General features: G+C 40.2%; 1 protein-coding gene and 1 pseudogene across 2 annotated transcripts in view; both read left to right on the forward strand.

Annotated features, from left to right (window-relative positions):
* HS6ST2 (heparan sulfate 6-O-sulfotransferase 2) overlaps nt 1–22,308 on the forward strand; it is a 253,733-nt gene that overhangs the window by 181,170 nt on the left and 50,255 nt on the right. The window lies entirely within an intron of this gene.
* Nucleotides 1,461–3,867, forward strand: LOC308551172 (glyceraldehyde-3-phosphate dehydrogenase pseudogene; annotated as a pseudogene). Its single transcript has one exon. The product of its transcript is annotated as a glyceraldehyde-3-phosphate dehydrogenase pseudogene (transcript).

Consider the following 22,308-nt stretch of genomic DNA (forward strand, 5'->3'; position numbering starts at 1 on the left):
GCAGGTGATGGCCTTCAGTAGATGAAACCAGGAGGGAACCTCCAACTTGGTGATTATCCAATACTGTGATCGGAGATTTACTATTAATTGATTCATTCATTCAGTCATTACAGATATATTTGTTAAACACCTGCCATAACCCAGTACTGTTCTTTGTGCTAGGGATTTGACAATTGGATAAGACAGGTCAAGTTCCTGCTCTCAGGGAGCTTACCTTCTAGTGGTGGATATAGACCATCCAAAGCAAGCAAGTCAATAAAGTATGCTCAGGTTGTGATAGGCGTTAGGAAAGAAATAAGCAGAGTGCTAGATTAGAAATGTGTAGCCTTGGAATAAACTCAGTGGGAACAGTTTTATCCTTTATGGGTGTAAATGGCTTTTTGAAGCATCAAAATGATATGTAGAAAGGTCTTATAAATATAGTAGAAGATCAAATTGACTGATAATACTTTTGGCCCCAAATGAGGGTTATATGTAATTCATATAATATTTTTTGACTGCCAATAAAAATACATTCTATGCTGAGTGGTGATGAGCACTTCCATGCTTTCAAATGCAGTTAAAGGACTTAAGCAATGGGTGTTACCCTGCAATGATCATTTAAGTGTCTGTAGCTATGAATAGCACTGCCCTTATTTCTCTGCCTCCCTTTAATTTTGGTCAAACCCTGTCATTATTGACAAGTGTACCTTAACTATTCTGTTGGTAAAAATTATCATAGGATTGGGAGTGGGATATAAAATGAACATTTAGAGCTCTAGCTGGTTTTGCTCAGTGGTTAGAGCATGGCCCTCATACTGAAGGGTCTCAGGTTTGATTCCAATGAAGGGCACGTACCTGGATTGCAGATTCAATCCCTGGCCTCTGTCAGAACTCATGCTCGAGGCAACCAGTCAGTGTGTCTCTCACATCGATGTCTCTCTCTCTCTCTCTCTCTCTCTCTCTCTCTCTCTCTCTATTTGTCCCCCCACCCCTCCTCCCCACCACCTTCCACTCTCTCTGAAAAGCAATGGAAAAAATATCCTCAGGTGAGGATTAAAAAAAGAAGACGAACATTTAGAAATATTCCGAACTATATAATATAGTTGTAATACATGAAATTTGATAATGACAGTTTATAATTTAGTCTTTTCATTTTATTAGCCCCAATACAGTGAAATTTCCTTTATGCTATTTTGAAACAAACAAATCTGTAGAATGATAATATACTATTTTGATGAGATATATTCAATTTGAGTCTATGAAAAGTGAAAATGTTTATAAGTAACAGTGCTAAGATGGAGATGGACAAAGGAAGCCATGATAGGAGGACTGAAAACACACTGTGTACTTCTTCCTGTGCTAACTTAAGTGGTTTCTACAACTTCCCTTTAGTGATTCCATATGTTCTAGAAATGTTGATTGTGCCTCCAGTAAAGGAGAACTATTAAAATAAAGATGGTTTTGTAAAGTGGGAGGAAGCCAATGATTGTTGTTTAGTTGCATCTTTAGTGTGATTTTAGCTCCCTGCTTGAGATCCTGCCTTTATGTTATTCACAGTTGAATTGGGGAGAAAAATAAACTTTATGATGGAATAGGGTACATGCTAATAGCACACAGCTGGTGCCACCAAGATTCTGCACTAGGTTGAGGTTGTTGGGTCAAAAACTCCTGAGGAAACTATTCCATAAGTTGCTATAGCAAGTGATAGAGCAGGTATACTCATTTTCTTTACCTCAAATAAATCTCTTTAAGGTGGATATAATGGTGAGTCCTAGCTTCAAAATAAGTAAGTTTTATAAGGAGTATTCTGAAGTTTCTCCTTAAATGTAGAACCAGACTGGGTCAGAATAACTCTCAACTGACCTGTTGTGCGGAGCCAGCCTTGATTTTCTTTTCTTTTTGCAACACCAGTTCTAGTTCTAGCAGCAGCTGCATCTGAGCCAAAAGCACAGATTCATTGCCTGTTTATATCAGGTACTAAATAGGCACTGAGCAGAGGATTGAGATAGTCCTGTCTTCTGGAAGCTCATAATCTAAAGTAGACAGCAAATGGGAAAGAATATCCATCACAGCTGATATGCTCATTTCCCTTCCCATATAAAGTCAAAGAAAACAGTTTCTCTGCTCCTCCTGTTCATCAGACAGCCACATCTTCCCGCGCGGTACCAGCCACAGCCCAGTGACACGATGGTGGTCAGAGTGAATGGATTTGGCCATATTGGGTGCCTGGTCACCAAGGCTGCTTTTAACTCTTTTAACTCTGGCAAAGTGGATATTGTCGCCATCAATGACCCCTTCATTGACCTCAACTACATGGTCTACATGTTCCAGTATGACTCTACTCATGACAAGTTCAAAGGCACAGTCAAGGCTGAGAACAGGAAGCTTGTCATCAATGGAAAGTCCATCTCCATCTTCCAGGAGCAAGATCCTGCCAGCATCAAATGGGGTGATGCTGGTGCTGAGTATGTTGTGGAGTCCACCGGTGTCTTCACTACCATGGAGAAGGCTGGGGCTCACTTGAAGGGTGGAGCCAAGAGGGTCATCATCTCTGCCCCTTCTGAAGATGCCCCCATGTTTGTGATGGGTATGAATCATGACAAGTATGACAATTCCCTCAAGACTGTCAGCAATTCCTCCTGTACCACCAACCACTTGGCCTCTCTGGCCAAGGTCATCCATGACAACTTTGGCATTGTGGAGGGACTCATGACCACAGTCCATGCCATCAATGCCACCCAGAAGACCATGAATGGCGTCTCTGGGAAGCTGTGGTGTGATGGCCGAGGGGCTGCCCAGAACATTATCCCTGCTTCTACTGGAGCTGCCAAGGCTGTGGGCAAGGTCATCCCTGAGCTGAATGGGAAGCTCACTGGCATGGCCTTTTGTGTCCCTACCCCCAACATGTCAGTTGTGGATCTGACCTGCCGCCTAGAGAAAGCTGCCAAATACAGTGACATCAAGAAAGTAGTGAAGCAGGCATCAGAGGGCCCCCTCAAGGGCATTCTGGGCTATACTGAGGACCAGGTTGTCTCTTCCACCTTTGATGCTGGGGCTGGCATTGCCCTCAATGACCCCTTTGTCAAGCTCGTTTCCTGGTATGACAATAAATTTGGCTACAGCAACAGGGTGGTGGACCTTATGGTCCACATGGCCTCCAAGGAGTAAGAGCTCCCTGGATCACCAGCCCCAGCGAGAGGAAGAGAGGCCCTCAGCTGCTGGGGAGTTCTTGCCCCAAACTGACCCCCCAACACAATCTCCTGACCTCCACAGTTTCCATCTCAGACCCCCTGAAGAAGAGGAGGGGCTTAGGGAGCCCTACCTTGTCCTGCACCATCAATAAAGTTCACTGTACCCAGAAGAAAAAAAAAGTCAAAGAAAACAGAAGGTGGCAAGTCACATTCTACAGGTTTTGTAAAACCTCTAGAGAGTTTTCTCTCCCTTTTTGTGACTTTTCAAATTGAAAGCTATTTTGTATATAATATGCATCAGATCACAGTGTTAATTTTTTAAAATTGGGAATGAGAAAGCAAGCAATATTCTTTCTTTTTTCTCTTTTTACAACAGGTTACATTGGAAAGTATGGATCAAATTAATAGTGGATTCTTGATTTGTCATGGGGAAATATGCATAGTATTTCAGATACTCCAAGGTCAGGGTCAATTTAGGAGGAGAAGTATCATAAAAATTAATTTAAGAAATTAGACTTGAGATGTTCCCTAGTTGTAATAATCCCACGGGTGAAAGCAATATCTGTGGAATAATAAATATTCTTTGTTTGACCTTTTTAGCTAAAGGAGGTATTACCAAAATATGACCAAAGCTTAGAGCAGAGGCAGTGTAGTAAAGTAAGGGGTTTTCACTAAGTATTTATGTGATAGGGATGTGATTAAAAAAAAAAAAAAGGCAAAAAAAGTAGGACACATACCAAAACAAGATTAATTTTCCAAAACTTGTGTATGTGGGAGAGACAGAGACAAATGCACAGAGAAGAGCAGAAATACAGAGATAAAGTAAAAAAGACAAAAGTAGCAAGAGGCTGAGCCAGAGATGGACAGAGACCAAGAATTGAAAACAAGCCAACCTAGGATCACATTCCAACTCTTAAATTCATGGTGAAGACCTTGGCTAAGTCACTTCTCTCTTGGCCCCAGTTTTTCCAACTGTAAAAAGAAGGAGTGTGCTAAAAGATGACTCTATAGACCTTACCAACTCTCTAGTTTTACTCTTGGGTAAATGAAAAGGCAGACGGGTGGGTAGGCATGCAAACAGACAGACTGGCTGCTTATATGCACATACCAGCTTAACAAAAAGAGAAGACTGACATTATGGTGGGCTAGTGGATTGGGAATCACAGAGAGCACCAGTCAGACCCAGAAAATCATCTAATAACTTTTGCTATTGCCATGGTGATCTGAGGAAGTGGCAGCTTTCCTTTGCCTGGCACTAGCCCAACTTCCCAGGGGCGACTGTGGAGTCATTTCCCGAGTGGCTTGGCTATCTCTCTTTCTTGCACAGGCTCAGAAGAGTAGTTATGTGAGGATCTATAATGTCCTCTGATGCCCAAATGGAAGGATAAATCAGATGTCAGGCTTTGTACCCATGAGCATAACTTCAGTTCCCCCAGTGGAACATGCTCTCTGAGAGAACGGTAAAGAGTGGCTACTTGACCGCTTGTGGATGAGGAAACTTAAATGTGTTTATTTTTTGCCCAACTTTCTATCTGGATACCTGCCAGTGTTTCTAAAACTCTCTGGATATTTTTGTGCACACTGTGTTTTCCAGACTTTCCAATTTTACCATTTTTAAACTTTTGTGAATCTGGTTTGCAGGGTAGGGGAACTGATGAGGATAATTAGTACTTGTCAAGCTCCCAGCCAGGAAATGACTTTAGTAAGGAGCTAACGATGTACCTAGTAGACAAACAGTGTAACAAAACATGAGGCTTAGGACAGCTTTTAGGATCTGGTTTATTTTACTTCTATTGGTTTTGGCAAGAAACAAAACACTATGATTTTCTTGCTTTGCTTATAAAATAATAAACCAAGATTTTAGCTTGAGGGTACCTGGCCTGCTAGTAGGTTGACCTCCAGTTGGATTTGATTGGAGGTTGTTTTCTTGAGAAACTTCTGTGGCATCTAGGACACCATTTTTGAATTCATACAGCTCTTCACATTCTGATGCTAGTATGTGTTAGAAAAAAAGTAACCCTGTAAAGCATATGTTTCCTTAAGTGCAACACAGTTCATCAGGATAACAGAACCTATACCACACCTGTGACTATATTACTTTGTTAGATGGCTTTTGCCATCATTAGAACCCCTACTTTTATGGGCAAAGTGAGTCCTGAGACAAAGGTGGGGGTGAGTATGATGTGTGAGGAAGAAGGTAAGGAGGCCAGGCTGGCTACAGGCAAGCTCGTTCTTATACCAAGTGGCTGATGTTGATGGTTGGATAATGTGGAGCATGCTTGGAGAGGATGCTGAAAGGTGGGGCTCAGGCTTACCTCCCCTATGCATCTCCAGCCTGGGCCCTCCCCAGGGCTTCAGACTCATATAACCAGCATCCCACACCATATCTTTACTGGGAAGCTTAATTGATATCTCAAACTTGACCTGCCTCCTAACAAACTTCTGACTTTCCCCCAAAATTTGTTTCTCTCACAATCTTTACCACCTCAGTAAATGGAAACTCTATCCTTTCAGTTGCTCAGGCCAAAATCCTCAGCATATCTTCCACATTTCTTTTCTTCTCCCAGGCCACATTTAATCCATTAGCAGATTCTCTGCCTTCTTAAACTGTTTGGAATCTGATCACCTCTTATCTCCATCTCCTTGGCCATCCTTGTCCAAGCCACCATCATTTTTTACATGATCTGCTTTAAAAGGCTCCTGGTTGACCCTGGTCAGTGTGGCTCAGTTGGTTGGGCATCTTCCTGTGCACCAAAAGTTTGCTTGTTTGATTCCCAGTCAGGGCACATTCCAGGTTGTAGGCTCAATTCCTGGCAGAGGGTATGCAGGAGGCAGCCGATTGATGTTCTGCTCTCACATTGATGTTTCTCTCTCTTTCTCCTTCCTTCCTCTGTTTCTAAAAAAAAATCAAAAAAATCAATAAAAATGTATTTTTGAAAAAAGGCTCCCGGCTGGTTCCCCTGTTTCCACCATTGGTCCCCTATAGCCTGTTTTCCACTCAGTAACCAAGCTGATGAAGCTTTTAAAATGTTTATTCAGATCTTGTCACTCTTCTGTTCAAAACCCTATAATGGCACCCATTTCATGAAGAATATAAGACTGCGGACTCCCCATGACCTGCAAGCCCCTGTTTCTTCTCTGACATCATATTTTATTGCTCTGCCCTGTGTCCATTCCTCTTTAATCACACCAGTCTCCTTGGTTTACTTTAAATATACCAGGCCTGCTGCTACCTCAGGGCCTTTGCAATTGCTCCTTTCTCTGCCTGGAAAGCTTTTCCTTAGATATTTGTAGGACTTGGTCCTTAAAATCAATCAGATTTTTCCTCCAATGTCACAAGAATAAGATTGCCAAGGGGTCTGATTCTTGAAAAGAGGTCATTGGGCTTGGCAAGCAGGCAGACACTGATGACCTTTGAGAGAGCAGCAGCAGTCAGGTGGTGGAAGAGGAAATGGCATATTCTAACCCTCTACCTCTCTTACTGGACTGTGTGCTGCTTGAGTTCAGTGCTGTTGTCTCATTCATTCTTGTGTCTCCAGCATTGGGTTTAGTACCTAAAACCTGGTAGCTTGTCAGTCAATGTTTGTGGAATGAGAGCACGAATCTTATTTTTAAATAATTGGTTACATTAAAAAATTAAATTGCTGAATGTTGTGATAGCTGCCTCCGGTTGTTCTCAGGGAACATGGTTGTAAAATTAGACATGTGTCTTCATTGGAGAACCCATCCCCTGAGTACCAGCATGTGACATGGTATTAAACATGTGATTTAGGGGTTTTTGGTGCAAACAGGGTTGGAGAGGTGGAGGCACAGGCCACCCCAGGTCTCTTAGGGAGATAAGACTATCTCTGCTTGTGTATTAACTAGCTCACTTCCCGTTTGAAATTCTTCTTTTAAGGACATGGGAAGGGTTATTTAAATTCAAAAGCTGTCCTTGGGGTTAAGCAACATCTCAATGACTTACGGAGTGTCCATATAGTTAACACTCAGGTGGTGGTAAAACATACATTTCATGTGGATTCCCCCAAAATTTTAATCGGTTTTAACCTTCATCTTTATTTTCCCTCCTTTATTTAACTGTGGTGCTGAAGTTCAAACAAGCATAAGATGGCTTAAAAAAAAAAAATGTTATTGATTTCAGAGAGAGGAAGGGAGAGGGAGAGAGATAGAAACATCAATGAGAGAGAATCATTGATTGGCTGCCTCCTGCACACTCCTCACTGGAGATGGAGCCCACAACCTGGGCACATGCCCTGACCCGGAATTGAACCGTGACCTCCTGAATCATAGGTCGACGCTCAACCACTGAGCCATACCAGCTGGTCAAGATGAATTGTCTTTTTATATGCTGCTCCTTCTTTCACACTTTGACCTCAGATCTTTCCCTAAACACCAGTTAGAGAAGATCGGCCTCCCCTAAAACCCTTTATTCCTGGAACCTGTTGACGCCAGCAGTAAATGCTGTTTTCCTTTGCTGACAACTGTATGATGGTCACTGCTGCAACCTGGGCTTACAGGGACCTCTAAGCCAATGGCTGGGGAGTCTTGGCAGGGCACTGCTCTCATTTCTAGCTTTGCTCTTAAGCCCTTTCTGCCTGTAGATGTCAGTTATAGACTTCAAACCCTCTGTTTCCTATAAGTGATTATGACTTGTAACCTATTCCTGGGGTCATTTCCTATGGGATGGCCTGCCTATCCTGGTGTCTACCATGCTTAGCTTGTGAGACATTTATATATCGGAAGAGAGACAGGTCATAAGTGTGGCCAAGAACAGGTAGTTACTCTGCCATCCTTTGCGGTCATTTCATATTCCTACAAAAGAGGATCTTTCTGTGACTCCCTCTGCTATAAATCAAATGTGTACTAAACAGTTATATGCCATCCAGATTCATTCAACAAACATGTGCTGAGTGTCAATTCATCTAGATATAAAAGAGATAGAGGAAATGCAGAGATGATCCATGGTTCACGTACCCTCAAAAAGCCTACAATTTTCAAAAGGTGGAAATAAAAATAAATGCGAAGGCAAATGTTATGATTCAATGTGATATAATTGTATCTGAACAAAATGGAGCCAAGAGGAAGGCATTAAGGTTGCCTGGGGCTGTATAGAAGCCTGCACGATAGAAAAGGCAACAACTGTAGGTTTTCAAATGGAAGCAGGAGTTTGCTGGGAGGAGAAGATGATGAAGGGCAGTCCAGGCAGAGGAAGCAGCTTTGTAAAGGCCCAGGAGCAAGGACAAGCATGGGGGATCTATAAAGGGCAATGGTGTGGCATTTAGAAGATGTGTAAGGCTGGGTTTCATCATGAAGGGCCTTGGAGGCCATGTTGAGATGCAGACCTGGTTTGGTAGGCAATAAGAAGCCATGTAAGTTGATCAAGCAGGGTAGCAGTGAAATAGCTGTTTTGTCCAAAGAATACTGACATAGCGTGGAGGGAAGAAGGGAGTGGGCTGATGCTGTTTTAGTCACTACTTTACTGTCACCGTTACTGCGCTGACCATACAGAGTCAGCTATCAGTGGGAAAGAAGACAGTTCTATTCCAAAGGCCTATATTGTGTGGGCAGAAGAGCCGCAACCCCATCTCTTGTCCTGATCCCTACGACACTGAGCATGGGATGAGAGTTCCTTGTTTCAAGGCAAAAGCCCTCAGTAAGAGACTGTTTGTAATCATGTCTAAAATTGCTTCATTATTGGAACTTGTGTTTGATATGTGATTAGGAGCTGGATTAAGAAATCAAGTAATCAACCATCGAAATTGTAACCATAAATTGTTCTATAAAAAAACAACTTCCATGTCTTCCCCAGCCCAAGTACCAAACCTGAAAACAGATGCCTTTTCTGTTATTTATGCCCCCGAAAGGGTTTTAGCCAGTGATTTTGAGGTGTGTACAAATCAGAGAACAATGTGTGTTGGCTGCAATGCCCCTTATCCCTCATACATGGATCACTGGTGTTATACCTTGTCAGACTAAGACAAGACACCCAAGGAGTGTGGAACTGTTAAAAATATGTAACTCATTAAGATTTGCCCAGTGAAAGGGAAGAGGTTTACTTTTTTTTTTTTAAAGTTATTGATTTTAGAGAAAGGAAGGGAGGGTTTATATAGAGATAGAAACAGAGAGAAACATTGGCTAGCTGCCTTCTGCACGCCCTCTACTGGGGATGGAACCTGCAGCCACAGCAAGTGCCCTGACCAGGAATTGAGAATCGAACTGATGACGACTTGGTTCATGGGTCAACACTCAACCACTGTACCACACTGGCTGGGCGGAAGAAGTTCACTTTTAACAGAACTGAGGAGAATCTGCCTCGAGTTCAGGATGAAGAACAGTTACAGAGAAAACCCTCAGAAACTATTGCTGTTTGAGTGATTTGTTGGAAGTAGTTTTTGTCCCGAAGGTTCATGTTCTAGGCCAAAAGCATTCAAATACCACAGCCCATAGAGATCTGTGTTTCTGTAAAACAACCTTAGGGCTTATTGACTTTTTCTTGTCTGGGACTGTGCTGTGCTTAACCTCCCAGACGTTCAATAGTTATAAATTATAAGATCTAAATTTCATTTTGAGAAGACTGTCAGGAACCGGGCAATAATGTCACATGAAGCAACTGACTGTGCAAGGAAAGTGCCATTATATAGCCTACTCTGTTCCCATAATGCCTAGGGACAACCAGACAAGAGTAGCTTGAGGTATTTGTTTGATCACTTTTCTGACATTAAGAGATAGCAAGCTTCACTATACTGTTGTCATCATTTCCAACTGAAAACACTCAGAAATTATAACATGGAAGGATCCTTAAGGATCTTTCCAAAACATTCCATTTTACAAAATGATGATGAAGGCCCACAGAAGACAGGTTACTTGTCCTTTGTCCCTGGCTACTCATCAGCAGTAACAGAGCTATAAATGGGTCTATAACCCAGGTGTTCTGACCCTTGGGAACAATGCCAGTAGGCCAGTAATAACACTAGCATTTTTACAGAAATTCATTCTTGACGAGTTTGCATCCTTGACACTTGACATCATACCACCAACTCTGGCTAACATTTGCAGAGTACTTCACAGTTTGCATAGTGCTTTTTTTAAAAAACAAAACAAAATATTTTTATTGATTTTTTTTTTTTTTAAGAGGGAGAGAGAGAGAGAGAGAGAGAGAGAAGCATCAATGATGAGAGAGTTGTTGATTGGCTGCCTCCTGCTGGGGATCTAGCCAGCAAGCCTGGCATGTGCCCTGACCAGGAATGGAACCTCGATCTCCTGGATCATTGGTCAATGCTCAATCGCTGAGCAACACCAACCAGGCTGCACATTGCTTTTCACCATAACATCTTTCAGCAACACTGGCAATATTGTCACTGGCTTTACCAGTGACATTTTAAAGGGCAGTTTGTTGTAGATTGGGGCCCCTTTTTTGAAGAGGAGTTTAAATTCCTTTTTTTTTTTAAAAAAAAAAAAAGGATTGTTTTTATGTTCTTGTCATTTCCTAAAGGATTTGTAAATAAAAGCATTAAAACCCTAGCCAGTTTGGCTCAGTGGTTAGAGGGTCGGCCCTTGGACTAAAGGGTCCTGGATTCGATTCTGGTCAAGGACATGTGCCTCAGTTGCAGGTTCCATCCCCATCCACAATCGGGGCATGTTCAGGAAGCAACCAATTGATGTATCTCACATTGATGTTTCTCTCTCTCTTTCTGTCTCTCTCTCTTCATTCCACTCTCTCTGAAAAGCAACGGAAAAAAATCCTCAAGTGAGGATTTAAAAAAGCATTAAAATATTGTGTGGAATAAAACTACGTCAGAATTGGAATGGACTTACAGTTCAGTGAGCAGTTCTAGAAGACACATCAGTGGAAGGGCCTAGGTCAGGAACAAATAGTGACAGCATTAGCCTAATTCCAAAACTAGGTAAAGACATTACAAAGAAAGAGAATTACAGGCCAATATCCCTGATGAACATAGACGCTAAAATCCTCAACAAAATATTAGCAAATCAGATCCAGCAATATATTAAAAAGATCATACACCATGACCAAGTGGGATTTATTCCAGGGATGCAAGGCTGGTACAATATTCGCAAATCAATAAACGTGATACATCACATAAACAAATTGAAAGATAAAAATCACATGATCTTATCAATAGATGCAGAAAAAGCATTCGACAAAATCCAGCACCCATTTTTAATAAAATCTCTCAGTAAAGTAGGAATAGAGGGATCATACCTCAACATAATAAATGCCATATATGACAGACCTACAGCCAACATCATACTCAGTGGGCACAAACTAAAATCATTTCCCCTAAGAACAGGAACAAGACAGGGGTATCCACTTTCACCACTCTTATTCAACATAGTACTGGAAGTCCTAGCCACAGCAATTAGACAAGAAGAAAACATAAAAGGCATCCAAATTGGAAAGGCGGAAACAAAACTGTCATTATTTGCAGATGACATGATATTGTACATAGAGAATCCTAAAGACTCCACCAGAAAACTACTAGATTTAATAAATGAATTCAGCAAGGTAGCAGGATATAAAATTAACACCCAGAAATTGATGGCATTTTTATACACCAATAATGAACTCTCAGAAACAGAAACTAAAAAAAACAATCCCATTTACCATTGCAACTAAAAAAATAAGATACTTAGGAATAAACTTAACCAAAGATGTAAAAGACCTTTAATCAGAAAACTAAAGGACACTGAAAAAAGAAATAGAGGAAATATAAACAAGTGGAAAAATATACCATGTTCATGGATTAGAAGAATTAACATCATTAAAATGCCCATATTACCCAAAGCAATCTATAAATTCAATGCAATCCCTATTAAAATACCAATGACATATTTCACAGATCTAGAAAAAACACTTCGGAAAATTATCTGGAACCAAAAAGCACCTCAAATAGCCACAGCAATCTTGAGAAAGAAGAACAAAGTTGGAGGGATCACAATACCAGATATCAAGTTATACTACAAAGCCACTGTAATCAAAACAGCCTGGTACTGGCACAAGAACAGACATATAGATCAGTGGAACAGAACAGAGAACCCAGAAATTGACCCATGCCATTATGGTCAATTAATATTTGACGAAGGAGGCAAGAACATACAATGGAGTAAAGACAGTCTTTTCAATAAGTGGTGTTGGAAAAATTGGACAGATACATGCAGAAAAGTTGAGACTGAGCCACCAACTTACACCATACACAAAAGTAAATTCAAAATGGATAAAATACTTAAATGTAAGGCATGAGACCATAAAAATCCTAGAGGAAAACATAGGCAGCAAAATCTCAGACATCTCTCATAGCAATGTTTGCTGATACATCTCCTAGGGCAAGAGAAACTAAGGAGAAAATAAACAAATGGGACTGCATCAAAATAAAAAGCTTCTGCACAGCAAAGGAAACCATCAACAAAACGAAAAGGGAACCCATTGTATGGGAGAACATATTTGCCAATGACACATCTGATAAAGGGTAAATATCCAAAATATATAAGGAACTCATACAACTTAATAAAAGGAAGACAAACAATCCAATTAAAAAATGGGCAATGCACCTAAATAGACACTTCTCCAAAGAGGACATACAAATGGCTATGAGACATATGAAAAAATGCTCAACGTCGCTAATCATCAGGGAGATGCAAATTAAAACCACAATGAGGTATTATTTCACACCTGTCAGAATGACTACCATCAACAAGTCAACAAACTACAAGTGTTGGCAAGGGTGTGGAGAAAAGGGCACCCTAGTACAATGCTGATGGGAATGCAGACTGGTGCAGCCACTATGGAAAGCAGTATGGAGTTTCCTCAAAAGATTAAAAATTGATCTGCCATTTGACCCAGTGATCCCACTTCTAGGAATGTATCCTAAGGAACCCCAAACACCAATCACAAAGAACTTATGCACCCCTATGTTCATAGCAGTGCAATTCGCAATAGCTAAGATTTGGAAACAGCCCAAGTGCCCATCAGTCCTAGATGAGTGTATAAAAAAGCTATGGCACATTTACACCATGGAGTACTATGCAGCTATGAAGAGGAAGGACCTTTTGGCCTTTGGCACAGAATGGAGGGAACTAGAGAGCATTATGCTAAGTGAAATGAGCCAATCGGAGAAGGACAAGTACCAAATGATCTCGCTTATATGTGGAATATAATGGACAAAATAAACTGATGAACAAAGTGGATCCAGTAACATAGAAGCTTGGAACAAAGTGAGGGATCTCAGAGGGAAGGCGGGGAGGGGGTGTGGGTGGGGAGAGAATAATCAGGGAATTTGTATGTTTATGGGCATGGCCCATGGACGTGGACATTGGTGTGGGGAGGGCCTGGGGGTGGGATGGATGTGGGGTGGAGGGGATCAGTGGGGTTAAAAGTGAGACATCTGTAATGGTCTCAACAATAAAGATAAAGAAACATTAAAAAATAAATTATTTTTTAAAAAAAGCATTAAAATATTCTATGTGTGAAATAAAACTACGTCAGAATTGGAATGGACTTATGGTTGAGCAGTTCTAGAAGACACATTAGTGGAAGGTTCCAGGTCAGGAATAAATAGTGACAATGTGTTTCCAGATACTTCTCTTGAATGCTAAAAACACTGTGAAAAGAAGTGGTTGTTACTGAAAAAATTGGAAGAGTGAAGGTGAAGGCAAGAAGTTCAGAAAAGGAGAAGGGACCAAGATTAAGGAGAAACCTCTGTATGAGACTGGAACTAACAAAAGTTAGTTTCTTTTTTCCAAACTCATACATTCACAGAGTAAACAGCTGATATTTGAACAGAAAGCACCTGACTCTCCCAGGGCTTCTGCTTGGAAGATAGTACCTGGGGAAACTGAAGACACTTTCCATTGCCTAGGGAAATCTCTGATTTGGGTTTTTCTTGAGAGTTCAGCCCCCTGGCCAAATCCAGTCCATTGCATGTTTTTTGCATGGCCTGTAAGCTATGAATGTTTTTTATTTCAAATGGTTTTTACAAATTAAAATATTTTGGGACACTTCAAAGTTATATGAAATTAAAATCTCACTGTCTATATATAAATAAACTGTTGGAATTAATCACCCATTTGCTTATGTATCATCCGTGGCTGCTTTTGTCTGCAAATCTGAAAATATTTACTATCTAGTATTTTACATAAAAAGCTTGCCAGATCCTGCTTTCAATAGAAGTGTCTTCATGATCTTAAATGAGTTAAATAACTTTTTCTGAGCTGGGGCTCCAGGATTATTTCCAAGTCTTTTCACCAGAGAGAGTTTAGACACTGGGATACCTTGTTTCAGTATAGTTGAATCAATGACTTGCACACTTAACCACCATACTTTCACAATCAAATTAGAAAAACGGAATTTTATGCTTACAGTCTAATTATAAATTGTATTCTATAGAGGTACATCAGATGTTGAAATTTTTTAATGTAATATTAAGTTTACTAATAATTCCAACTGAGATTAAGAGGAAATTCTGCCATTTGCCCTTTTGAATCATCTACTTCATTTAACCAGCAGCAAGCAATTTGGGGTCTGCAGGCTGGGTGAGGACACTTTTTGTATTAATTAGCTATAGCTTATGCATGAATGGTTAAGTCAGCAACTTGAAAAAAATTTCCACAAGTATTTTCTTAAGCTGTAGATTATAATACCTCTACAGCAACATCTTTGCTATTGGGCAGGTGGTAGGGGCAGGCAGTTATTTTGTTTGTACTGATTTCTGGCTAATTACTCACCTATTCACTGTGGTATCACCCATCAAAATACCATACAAAGCCAGGCTTTCCAAGGGCATTTTTGATAATGGAATTAAAGCAGAAATTTAAATACTCACCTAAAGCTTTTTTTCTGGGTCTCATCTCTAAGAATGAAGGAGGGTTGATCCTGGCTGGGGATAGAAGCTCAGGAAATAAATGAAGAGGCTGAGGATCAGCATTGGAAGGGCGGGAAGGCACATTTTTCACATTGGGACATTCAACTTATGAATCATGTGCCATGCAGTTTAAAGACATACTTTGCATTGATTAGCTGTCATTTAAGCCCATACGCTTAAGGCAGTTTTCTGCTTTCTACCTCTTCCCAGAGCACCCTTATTAGCTGCAGCTTAGATCTAAGAGAAAAGGGTGCATTCTGTGTCTAGTTGAGATTTATTCTCCTAGCTAAAAGGGTCAAGAGCCTTTTAGCTCCACATGTCCATCACTGCCTCTTTGAACTAGATTAATGAATACTCCACTTTGTAATTTTCCCATTAGTTTCTTACATTTCGAATCAATAGTTTCATACAATTATGACCTTTCATTTCCAATTATGTTTTATTTTGGAGATCTTGCCATTTTTTATGGATTTCTGTAGCTCTCTTGCTTTTGGCTCTTGTGAAGTCTAAGAAAAAGGTTTCCTCCCCCCCCCCCCCCCCCCCCCGGGGTTTATGCTTAGCTAAAGTCATCAGAACCAGATTGAATTTGTCTTTCAGGAGGCTTCTCTGAAATAAAAAGGCAGCCATCTGGTGATAGGCCTGCTTAGTGAGGATTATTGGAAATGTGGACTGGTGTCTTCTGTTGGGGCAGGTAATTAACAGTGCAGCTTTTGTTGTGGTTTCTTGTTTGACCATCAGTTTAAATTCCAACTGATTCCCCTGAACATTCTAGATACTATTGTTCATTTGATAACCTTGAATGATTTCCATTCAGCCCTTCCTTATCCCAGTGGAGTGTCACGATGAAATTCATTCAGAGAAGTATTGATCCCTCAGCCATCACACTCCATTGATTTCCTCCTTTCCCAACAGAAGAGTGTCCTTCATGGACCTGAAATGTTCACATATTAATTATAAAATAATTAAGTTATTATAATATGCCATTTCCCAGTTATTACCACCATTATTCTTTGAAGTCAGGTGATGAAACTGCCCTGTTTTTAACCCCCATTTTTCATTTGTGTGAACGGAGGCATGCCAGTCAATTCAGGGACTGGTGTGTTGGCTTAAAACAAGAACCCCAATTCTCCAAGTCTCCATGGGTGCTCCTCTCAACAGTCTGGATGAAATAAGGAGCCAGCATCAGTCACAGTTGCTATTTACAAAACTCTAATGAATACCTTGCACTCCCTAATGAGATGCTTCTTACTCCACAAACAAGCAGATCCAAGCAAGTGACTTCAGAATGCCAGAGTGAGTTATTGGGCTTATGTCAGCCCAGGCAGGGATGAAAAATCACCACAGTGAACTTAATCCAGGAGCAATCAAAAGGTCAAAGTTCTAATTAGTGAGAGTTGTGATTTACATTCTCATTTGGCATCCTCAAACTCTGCATTCGTTTTCAAACTTTTGCAACTCCCTGGATGGTGTTTCACACTGGTTAGGATAGTTAATGTGTTTTTAAATAACATTATGTTTAATGGACCTTTGAAGGCCCTGACATATGGATCTATTTCCTCATGCATCAGCAGAACTATTACCATTAGAGAAGTCAGTGAAAGATCACATGTTGGGAGGAGCTATAAGAGGGGGAACATTTCATCCTGGTACTGGTTTTTTCACCTTTACCCACTGAGAAAGCTCACAAAAAGTTTTCTAGGACCACAAATATAAGGATTCATTTTTAATTAGAAAAAGAATGATGTCAATGCACTATAGTAAATATAAGAATGGACTGGATTTATTTTTAACAAAAACAGAAGAAATAATATATAGAAAAGGGTGCTGATTACTTCAACATAGTCAAACTTTCCATTTCGCTGCATTCAAACTTTCCACTTGCTGCATTGGTTACTACATTCGACAGCTGTAGCATGTTCTCTTGACTCTGCTCAGTGGAGACATCTTTGTCCTTTGAGGGTGAATTAGGTTTTTGGAATCAGACAAATATTATCAGAAGGTAACTTTGATGTACTTATTAGATGACCAGGCTGGGTGCTATGGTTGGGGTTAAAAGTGAGGTGTGACTACACAGACCTAAATGATACTTATCATGTGTTTCATAAGTGTCTGTGGAGAGAGTTCCAGGGAAGAGTTCTGGAGATCTTGTGAATGCTAGCAGCATCCTTGGAATCTGTGCACAGCCTCTTTAAGAGGACCAGCAAGACCTGGTAGGCCAGTTAAGGATTTATTTCAAGACTCGATCACATCACCTGCATTGGTGTTTCATTTGTCAAGTAACTCTTAGCCCGGTTCTTCCAACAATCTGGATGTAATTAGCATCTTTCATGAGTGTCAATTTACAAACGTCTAATTAATTCCTCTTACTTGTTAATGAGTTACTCCTTTTGACTCCATAGACAAGCAGGACTCGATACATGATGTCAGAATTCCCTAAGTGAATTGTTGAGCTTGCAACAACCTGGGCTGGAATGAAAAATCACCCCAGTATATTTAATCTAGGAACAATTAAAGGGCCAAAGAATTAATTAATGTGGATTTTAATTTGTTAAGTTCTTGAAAGAGGGAACCTTTTGTTTGCCCCAGTACCTTTTTTGTGTCCTCCTTGATTACAAGTGAATATTGCTTTGGGGAAAGAAATCTATTTCTTTACTCTGTTCCTTGGAAACCTATGGGCAAGAAAGAAAAAAAAATGGTTTCTAAACCTACAAAGAACACCAAACAGTAGGATTTGCAGTTCAGGTGAGTAGCCACTGCACCGCCCTGAGGAATTGAAAGGAGGTATAGAAGGAGAAATACCAATACAGGACACAGATGATGATAAGAGAACAGGTGGTAGAGTTTGATAAGAGTGCTACATCCCAAGAGTCCTGAACAAAGAATTAGAAAGAGGCCTTCTCTGCTACTTTTGGCCAAGTCACTAGCTCCCAAAAGGATGTTGACAGCAGGTATAACTGCTGATGTGAGGACAGGATCCAGGCAGATGACTGGTGCTAGGGAAGGAAAGCCCCAAGCCCACTGACATAGAATGATTCAATGGGAGCAATCCCTCCTGCTGTCCAATGAGCAGGTGGTTTGGGGAACCACTGGTCTAAAGCCCATGTTCAAATGCTTGCCTCTAAGTTGTCCACACTCTTCCCCAGTGTCAAGTTAGGTCACTAGGAAGGCTGCACCTATACCACATGAGCTTAGCTGCCTACAGGATTGTGGTTTCCTCAGCTGCTAAATAAACATAGGTGAATTTTACAGTGTGTAAATATATTCCACTCAACTTGACTTTTTAAAATGTCCGTATAAGACACTGCCCCATGGAGAATGCTTTTGCATTTCACCCCCAAAATCTTTATTTAGACTTGGTACCAAGAATAAGTTTGACTCCCCTGACAGAATGATACCCTTCCTTTTTATTACATGTTCAGAATGCTCTTACCCAGCACCTTTCCCTTATGGCCTTGGTTACTAGGAAATTCAGAGCTAGCTTTAACACTCAGTTTCCCTAATCCTGCAGCCCAAGATTTTGAGACTGAATCTCCCTTTTAAAAATATTTTTATTGTTCTTGATTTTTTCCAGGGTCATATTATAGATGGACTTTAAGATAAGCTACCTTGAAGGTGGGATAGTGGTGGATTATAAATTACCTAAAAATCTTGCTGTGGCTCAGCCTATAATGGTTTAACACCAACCTGCATTCTCCATAGCCCATGATACTGGCTCTATACCTCGAGATCCCTGGGATGAATTGTGTTTCTGTTAGTCACAGCCCCCATTTTCACACTGGATTTGATACTTTCCCCTATATAAATCTTTAATTATAATTTTATATGCTTCTATATATCAGAAAAAGTGGCAGGGGGACGTGGAACAGCATGCACCTCCCTGTTTTTTTTATTATCTCTTGAGCCAGGTGTATAAACTGCCAAGAGGGGGATTTCCACTTAAACCAGAACCTTCTGGCACAGGGATTGACTGACCTGTGGTAATTACTTTTGCTAGGATTGGTTTAATTGGTGCTTTATTGGACTTTCAGTTTGTGGCCATCACCTGACAGAATTAATTGCTTTATCTGTTAATTTCTTGAAAGGGAAAGTCTATTCCAGAACAGATGTTTAGGAAACAAAGACTCTGTACTGTGCCTAGAAACCAAAACTGGAGGGGTCAGGGCCCAGGCCTGCAAACCTGTGGCCTACTGCAGTTCATGGTCTTGCATAGGCCATGGATAACCTTTCTATGGAGCCATGGGCAGTTGGACAATGTACCTTGACAAGGTCTCACTGAGGTTTGAAAACAGGGCAAGCAGGCAGTGAAGGACATATACCCTTAATTTAAACAAAAGTCCCACCCAGTCCTACAGGGGATGAGTAGAACAAGAGTTCCTTGGGGAAATTCAAAGGAAGAAACAATGACAACAAAACTTTTCCAGAGTAACAGCGTCACACTTTCCTTCTAGGGTTTTATCTTCTTTTGATTTTCTGGAACTGTAATGCTCACCTGCTTTTTCATGAGCCTTACACAAGCTGGAAATATCAAAGGTGACTTTAATAAACCATGCTTAAAAAAGAAGGAAAAACAATTAGTGTATAGGTCACAAAATCTATAATTTTAAGAATACCAGGAGATGCATTTAACAGCTCTAGAAAGCACATTTCTTCTGCCCCTCTGCCACAAATATTGTTTGTATCCTTTTTAGGCAGCTTTCTGTGTGCCTCTCCTCTCAATTCTGGATTTCCCTAAGGTAAATGCTATCTTATTTCCCCTCTGAGTGTCAAGTCTGCTTTCCCTAGTTGGAATCTTCATTTCTACTTCCAGGGCCCTCTCCTTTCAGATGCACTCTGAAGAACTGGTCATGGTCAAGGTCCTGATGGTTAACTGACATTCTTGAGCCCCAGTGAAGGTTCTACCTCTTCACAGCTTAAGTTATGTACGTATCTCATATAGAGTCATTTTTTACAATTCATCACTGGAGTGTCCTGACCCAGATGTCCCCCACTGAGAGGAATCTGGAAATGGTTGAATATTCATGGCATCTTTTCATAACTGAGTCAATAACAGAGTCAAGACAGTCGTTTTCTCACAAAGGTTTAGGGAAGTAAGGAATAGGGGAGTCTCTTTCCATAGTAGGATCTACTCCAGCCAGTAATGAGGACATTTTCCACAGGGACTTAGTTCTTTATTTAATTTAGACTTTTATAGTAATAAGCTTCATTTTTGCCTTTCATGTTTTTATCACTGACTCTAGTTTTCTACCTCTCCCTTTCTCCATTTTCCATAACCCAAGAAGTACTCCCAGACAATGAGATCTTGCATTGTGATTTTAGTGTTTGCTATAGAGAAATTCACAGACACCCCCAGTTTGTATAAGATTAAAATAATTAATTAAATAAGAAATTAATTGTTTATGGATAAGGAGAACCAGAGGGCTGTTATTTCAAAGCATAAAACCTATCTTACAAAGAAGCGAGAGATAATATCGTGACTCCTGGGAAGCCCAGCCCTTCCCAAGGGCAAAACAAGTGGGTCTTGGCATATGGCTGACTAAAATTCTGATTATTCCAGAGCCAAGATTTTCTTGAAGTTTTGAAGACAAGGGTAGAGCAATAAAGCCCATTTCTGATTTTGTAGATAATAAAGGAAGCAAACAACAGGAACAATAATGAAACGCAGACTATTTCTTTGGGAGGTTATAACAACCATATTTGCATAAAATTTAGTATAGTTCCTTCATTCATTTAGACACTAAAATAGTTTCTTGTTTTATTGATCTTTGTTTAATAAATAAGGCCAGACTAAAGCCTATAATTATGGATTTGTTTGGTGCAGGATGCTTCCTTTAGCACACTTCAGATTGTCCTTTTCAGGAATTGATGATAACAGATTGCATATGATCAAGAGGCTCATTCTCTATCAAATACTCTTGGCATTATAAAGGACAGCATGACTAATGGAAGACCATAACTAATCAGAAAAGTGTACTAGGAGAAAGTAACATGTAGCAGCTAGAAACCCAAGACACAAAACTGCCTCATAATCAAATGAATCTCTTATGATTGCAGCACTCAATCCCTCAGATCCAGTGTCTCCTTTGGCTTGCAGGAGACCATTTTTTCCACTCTAGCTTATTCTTCTTAACCTTCTTCCAAGGCTTTTCTCTTCTCATTTTACACACTGTCTTTTTGTAATCTCTTTTACTCTAAAGTTTTCAACTACCACCAATATTCTAAAGAATCCCAAATCTTTGGAGACCATTCTTCAACTTTGATGTTTATATCCAACAAAGTTCTGCATCCATATATCCAAGTTGTCCACCAAACTGTTGCTTGGGGGTCCTACAGGCACACAAAACTCAACATAACCACAAACTGAACCTGTCATTTCCTTCTACATATTCTCCCCTCACCAAAAACAAAAAAAAGAAAGAAAAAAAAGATGCTGTCCACCATGTTGTTGGTTTTTTTTTACTACTAATTTTGGCAAATGGAACCACAGTTCATTCATGTTATCTCATCTTTGGTCCTAACTCTTCCCACCTTGTTCTGTACCCTGTGAGGGCTCTGGCCTTATTTGCTAGGTGCCAGTCAAGTTCTATTATTAACTTGATGTTACATCCTTGTATATATCCCTTCTCCTCTCAGGCCCTTACTTTACTAACTCTATGGACATTCCTAGCTCAATAGTTCTATGACTCTTTCCTTTGACTGGGGTGGGGTATATTCAGTAATGAGCCTCAATCTTTGGCTTAACTAAGAGTCTTTGGTTAGACTATACTGTTACTAAAAATTCATATTCATGGATAGAAGTATATCATTATAAATTATACAAGGTCTAGCATTTAAAAAAAATTCTCACCTGAGGATATGCTTATTGATTTTTTTAGAGAGACAAGAAGGGAGAGAGAAAGTGAGGGAAATTGATGCGAGAGAAACATTGATTGGTTGCCTCCCATATGTGCCCTGACCTGGGATCTAACCCACAATCTAGGTATGTACCTTGACCGAGAATCAAACACGCAACCTTTTTGGTGTACAAGATGATGCTCCAACCAACAAAGCCACTTGGCTGGGGCCAAGATCTAGCATTTAATAGTGATTAGTGGGAGACATAGAATAAGAAATGTTTTGTTTCCATGGATTGTCAGAATTTAATTTTTTATGAACACACACAAAAAACTAATGCTTAGTTTTCCAAACTATAAGACAACAGATAGAAGCCAACAATTGGGTTTCATTCAAAAGAGAGAATTAGAAATAGTCTGTACACATCA

Source organism: Miniopterus schreibersii (genome assembly GCF_964146895.1).
Source record: "Miniopterus schreibersii genome assembly, chromosome: X".
NCBI lineage: Eukaryota > Metazoa > Chordata > Mammalia > Chiroptera > Miniopteridae > Miniopterus > Miniopterus schreibersii.